General features: G+C 34.5%; 1 pseudogene; it reads left to right on the top strand.

The window, feature by feature from the left end:
- The first annotated feature begins 4,721 nt into the window (after positions 1 to 4,721).
- On the top strand, positions 4,722 to 6,432 carry LOC141482694 (ubiquitin carboxyl-terminal hydrolase 10-like; annotated as a pseudogene).
- The last annotated feature ends 210 nt before the right edge of the window (positions 6,433 to 6,642 follow it).

Below are 6,642 nucleotides of genomic sequence, written 5' to 3'. Positions count from 1 at the left end.
TCTACCTGAGGGTTGTTAATGGCTTCTGGCGGTTCTCCTACCTGCGATGGTTCATTATCAATTTGTGGTTGTCTTTGGGTGTTGTTTTTAATTATTGTTTTCCAAATCCTTGGGATGTTTAGTGAGTCATCCCTTTTATTGATGAGGCCTTGCTTTTCGATTTCGATAGCTTCCCTGATTTGTCGAATTCTTGGGTTTTGCACCTGTGCTATCTGTTTTGTGGACTCAAAATTAATCTTGTGACCGGTTTGTAGATGGTGTTGAAAGAGGACAATCAACATGATAGTTCAAAATCTCATGTAGAAATCTGATGTCTTCATAAACTCTACGAGTACTCAGTTTCACAATTTCTGTTATAGTGTGAACGTCTCTCAGTGTGTTTTCAGTTAAAGGTATATTCAATTTATGAGCTAGATATCCTAGAAGTTTGTTCTGAGTTATTTTTATTTTGTTTATTTCAATATCATATGTTGGCGACCACACACACGAGTAATATTCCAATATTGATCTAACCAAAGAATAGTAAAGGGTTCTAATGGAATTAACGTTAATGAATTCTCTTATGGTCCTGCACACAAAGCCCGGCATTTTTTCGTCCTATTCACAACCTGCTCATAGTGGAGATGGAAATCAACCTTGGTGTAAAAAAAAAAACATTGAAGTCTCGAAAAATGTTTGCCCTTGTGAGAAGTTTGTCAACAATGTTTTAACCAAATTCAGTATGTTTTCATAACCAAATTGAATATGTTGAAGGTATCGGTAAAAAGACAGCATTGCATTTATTTACAATCAGCTCCTTGTAGTTTTAGGAATACCATTTGTCAATTGAGTTGAGGTCCCTTTGAACATTCTCACATTGGTGACTCAGCCAAAGATTTCAAGATCATTTGCAAACAGCAAAAATTTTGAATGCATGATTATTTCGTCAATATCATTGATGAATATATCGAACAAGAAGGGACCTAGGTGGCTTCCTTATGACATTCCTGACGTGACGTAAATCTCCTCAGATATGAAACTCCTGACTTTTACATATTGATTTCTATCTCAAAGATAGCTTGCAAACCAGTTCAATAAATCTCCATAAAACTCTGTCACTTCAAGTTTCCCGAGCAATACTGTATTATTTACTTTGTCGAATGTTTGGAAAAATATGTGTAAATTACATCCACCTGGTACCTTTGTTCCAAAACATTCAGCACAAATTGGGTTAACGTTAACAAATTTGTAGTTGTTGATTTACCCAGCGAAAAACCGTGCTGCGCTTGTATGATAACTTAGTGTGTTTTAAATTGATGGTTGATTATCTGGACTGTTATTATTAGATGGTTCTGACCTAAAGAATTTTCTATTTCTCAAAAGTTGACCGTCACCTGTATCTACCACATAGGCCCTAGGAGATAAATGAACTTCCTTTACTTTACCTCTTTCTCAAACTTGGCCTTGTCTGTAATACACATTATCCCCTTCATTTAAAGGCTGCAGGCTTTTGATCCTCTATTGTAATAGAATTTTTGTTTTTCATGTGCTGATATTGTCTTTTCTTGAATCCTTTCAGTGATATTTGGCATCAGCTCACTTTCTAAAATGGGCAGTTTTATTCTGAGTGTTTTATTGAGCATACTTTGTCCTGGAGAATTATGTAATTGTTTCAGTGTATTTTGGTATTCCATTGGCATTACAGAAATATCCGTACGCTGTTAATTAGCCTTCCTCTCATGTTTTTCGCAATCTGGACGGCTCGTTCCGCTAACTCATTTGATTGCGAGTATGTTGGGGAACTTGTTGTTAATTTTATATCCCATTCTTTGGCAAATTATTGAAACTGATAACTATTGAACGGCATTTTTATATTTTTATTTCAAAATTTGTTACAAATTTCACAACTTACTACTTCATTTTCTATGCTCTTCGTTATTCCTGGCCAAAACATACATAGCTTTGCTCATTTACATTTTTTATATTCCTACTTGCCCTTCTTGTAAATCCTTCAACATTTTAGTTCTCAGATTCGAAGGTACCACTAATTTGTAATCAACAAACAAACGATTGTTCGCCACTAATATTGATTCCTTCATGCTCCAGTACGAATTAGCAGGTCTCTTGACATCATGTCTATAAATTGGCCATCCATTTTTGTTATAAAATATTACTTGTGGCAGAACAGGATTTTCATTTACCTGTTTTTGAAAATCCAGTTTTCCCTCTTCTGTAATTGCTAAATTTTTTCAATAGAATGTACAACATTTTGAAGTTCAGGACCATCACTTACTGGATCCTTCAAATAAGCCCTTGACAACGTATCGACAATATACATGCATTTCCGAGGAAAGTATTTTATTTTCAAATCATATTTCAATAATTTCAGCATCATTCTCTGTAATCTACTTGTGACACTACCAATTTCTTTTTTAAGAATAGTTTCCAGAGATTTGTGATCTGTTTCAATTGTTATTTCTTTTCCATACACATGTTGATGAAATTTTTCTACTCCAAATATAATACTTGATAACTTTTTCAATTTGTGAAAAAATTTGTTCAAATGGTGATCCAGAGCAATAAGATATTGGATGAGAATTTTGTAATAAACAAATTCCCAACCCATTTTTACTTGCATCACATTGAATTACAACAGGCTAATTTATATCATAATATCTCAATACTTACTGGGGCATTACAAAGTATATTTTTAAGATTCTCAAATGTATTACTGTGTATAGTTAACCATCACCATTCAACATCACATTTCAGTAAATTTCGTAAGGGTGCATTAATTTCGGAATAATGTGGAATGGAAAGCGTTTTCGCTAATAATATTCCCCATGAATTTTACTGACTTAACACAATATTGAAACTTTTCTTTATTGAAAGTAATATAGTGACGACTGGCCGTTTCAGAAACATGAAAAATTCGATCATGTTCATCTTTTGTTTCCCCAGATTTTTTAAGTCATCAAAAATGTTCATTACTTCCTGAGCAGATTTGATACCAAAAGGCTTTCTCAAAATTTTGTAGGTACCTCCCAAATGGAGTAGGTACTGAACACACATAAATCAAAGCTACTTTTATGTAATGCAATTTGCCAAATCCCGAACTTATATCTATAACAGAAAAATATTTCTTACCATTCATAGTTGCAATTATATCTTCCTGAGTAGGTATTATATAATGTACCCTTTTTATAGCTTTATTGCGATTTTTGGATCAAGGCATAATCTAAAAGATCCATTCTTTTTTTCTACTATTATCAAACTATTAACCCATTCCATTGCATAATCAACCTGTGACACAAAACCTATATTTTCAAGTTCATTTAATACTTTTTTCAGTTTGTACCTTAAAGTGAATGGTACTTTTCTACAAGCATGAACTACCGGAGTCAAATTTGTATCTAATTCAATAGGATATTCATCTTCTATTTTTCCCAGAACTGTAAAAATAGACGAAGGTATAATTTTGAATCAATTTTACAGTTTTCAGTTACATTATCCACTCGTTTAAGAATATTCAGTTTAATACAGCCTTCCAATCCTAATATAGCGTGAGATTCTACGTTTGTTATCAAGAAATCCAAATTATGTTTATTATTGCATATTATTATTTTACCCAGAGCCTTGGTTTTGAAATTACCATAACTAACTAAAATCACATTTGATGACTGTATATAAAGCTTTGAATCATCTTGTTTCAACTGTTCTAACACACTTTGTGGTAATAAAGTTACCCCACTTCCCGAATCTAGTTTGAAATTAATATTATATTTTGCAATTGGCTTTGGTTATTTCATTAATCACATCATCAGTCTGATTGTGAGAAATTTTCAAATAACAACAATTCTCAAAGTGATTTTCACTTTTACAATAATTACAATTTTCCAAATGCAGGACAAATTCTAAAACTATGATACCTGCACATTTTGAACATTGATTCATGCGCAGTATGACGATCATTCGATGAATTAACAGCCATTGATTTAGTTTTTGTTGTTGTCCGGATTTGTTCCACCTTTGGCGAATCCTGCAAAATGCAGAATTCTATTACTTCTGATAATGAAATGTCATTTGTCTTCAATAAAGCCTTTTGCGTCTTTTTGGCAAAACTTCCACTAACAATTTTATCTTTTATCAAACTGTTTCTCAAATTCGCAAGTTGCAGCTCGCGTTTCCAATTTCAACAAAAAAGATTCAAACTGCTCACCGTCATGTTGCTCAGCTGCAAAAAAATTGAATCGTCAGGTTCTTCTTGGGTACACAATATTGTTGAAATTTACTCAAGATCACATCAAAGTTAGTTTCGTCTTCCTTTTTCTCATTTTCAAATGTCTATTTCACTTCTATAACATCTTCTCCAATAAAATTCAGAAGTATATTGATCCATCTTTTATTTGTTGCGCCATCCAATCCAGCTGCACTCATATAAATTTCAAAACAACTTTTTCATTTTGGCCATTCGGTGCCGGTATTTCCTTTCAATTTCAATGGTGGAGGCTTATTGAAGCCTTCTGTCATTTTGACTTTACTCAAATAATTCATTCAACTCAGTTGAATAAATTATATAAATTCACCTGTGTTGATACCTTGGCTCGCTCTCATCTCAATTCAACTTCGCAATCATCTGGTGGGGCCGCTGAATATGCTGAGAAAATGAAACAGCGGAAATACATTTGTCTGGAAGATCGATATATTTTCTATCCAATTGCCATCTATCCAATTGTCAAAAACTAATTACAGTAACAGGCGATTCTAGAGCAAGATCATTTCTTATACAACGAATCAGCATTGCAATTCAGAGAGGAAATGCTGCATCAATTCTTGGCACCATTTCTCCTTCTCAAAGTCTTGATGAAATTTTCTTTAGCCCACTAAACTGGTATGATACTACGGATTTCTCCCCAGCTTCTTCTGTTAAAAATTATCCAAACGTTAATGAGAGTAAATCAGACTTCAGTTCTAAAAAAATTGTAGAAGAGGACGTAACAGGCAAACTCAACACTAGCAGTTTCAACATCATAAAAGGACAAATGCAGAAGAGAAAAAATGTTCAAATCCAGGAAAATTTTGCAGTGATTCAACAAACTGCCGAATCTCCACCTTTTGCTAACAAACCGCACACTATGATCTTCCCGACGATGAACCACCATCATTCGCCTATGTCTGAACCCGTCAACAATTTTGACGAAATCGCTACTGACCAGGATGCCGTAAATGTGTTCAACGACAATTTTCCCTTATGCCCCTTCAAGCTCTCCAGAAGGTCCCACCATTTTATAGATCCAGACTGTTATAAGATGGGCATGTTTCTATCTACATATATGATCGACGGTAGGGCAGTGAACTTGCAGCCAAGGGGTCTGCTTAATCAAAACAATCACTGTTATGTCAACTCTATTTTGCAAGCCCTGATCGCATGTCCACCACTCTTACAACTTACTAAACAGTCTGAGTAAAAACATCTCTTCGAACGAGAGAATGTCATCTACCCCGGTTATATTTGGAATGTGCCGTTTTGTGGAACAGTTTGTTCACCTACCTTCCTACTTTTTGACGAAAGACGGGACTGCGGACTGACTGGATCGATGGTAGACAAAAAGATGCAGAAGAGTTTCTAGGTTTTCTTTTGAATGGACTCAATGATGAAATGTTTGAGCTGAATGAGTTGGTTGAATATTATATTAAAGATAAAAAACCTCTCGTTGACTCTGCTTTGAGCAATGATTCAAATAATTTTTGGAACATAATAGAATTGAAAAATAAAGGACATTCAACCAGAAGGATCGACTTCATCAATACACCGATAAGTGACATCTTCGGGGGCAACTAAAGTCGAGCATTCATCGCAACGTGGACCACATTACTGAGAATACCCAGCCTTTCCTCACCCTGCCACTCAACATTTAGAAAGTGAAAACCGTCAGAGAAGCGCTTAAGGTACTTGTCTCCAAGAACATTTTAGAGGGAGTGACTTCGTCGAAAACAAACGAGAAGGTCGAAGCGTGGGAACAAATTACGCTCTGTAAACTTCCCGTTATCCTTATTTTGCATCTGAAGTTTTTCAATACAGTAACTACCGTTGCACGAAGATTATCAAGGCTTTTGATTTTGAATTCGACTTGAAGTTTGATTCGACTTTGATATCGTCGGAAACACAGTCTCCAACAGAGAGACAATACAAGCTATTCGCCGTCGTTTACCATGAAGGTAAAAATGCTAACATTGGACACTACGTGACCGATGCCTTCTACGTCGGCTACAATTGCTGGATTAGGTACGACGATTCTTCGGTCAAGACTGTGCAAAATGAAGACGTATTGAAACCCCAGGGAACGCGAGTTCCTTATTTGCTGTTCTACAGGAAAAGCGATATTTTCCTATCTAAATAAGGTTGCGTAGAGTTACGTAGAGTTCAGCGTCTGGAATCTTACGGAATTTCTCATTTAAATTTTTATTGAAATTGATATTTTTTTTTGGTTTCAATGAATTATTTTATTCTGTCATTAGTGATAGGTATTGTTCAATTTTTAATGTTATATGTAGTTTTGATGTATTAATCAGTTTTTTCTATTGCACAACTATAATATTTAATATGTAATATGTGAATTTAATTAAATTGAATGTTATTTTTTTAGTTAAAAAAAAACTCAG

This window comes from Leptinotarsa decemlineata, unplaced genomic scaffold (genome assembly GCF_025532065.1).
Source record: "Leptinotarsa decemlineata unplaced genomic scaffold, Ldec_3_MD MMD2_P_RNA_scaffold_14, whole genome shotgun sequence".
NCBI lineage: Eukaryota > Metazoa > Arthropoda > Insecta > Coleoptera > Chrysomelidae > Leptinotarsa > Leptinotarsa decemlineata.
Note: the sequence above shows the minus strand (reverse complement) of the source record. Positions and strands in the feature narration are given on the sequence as shown.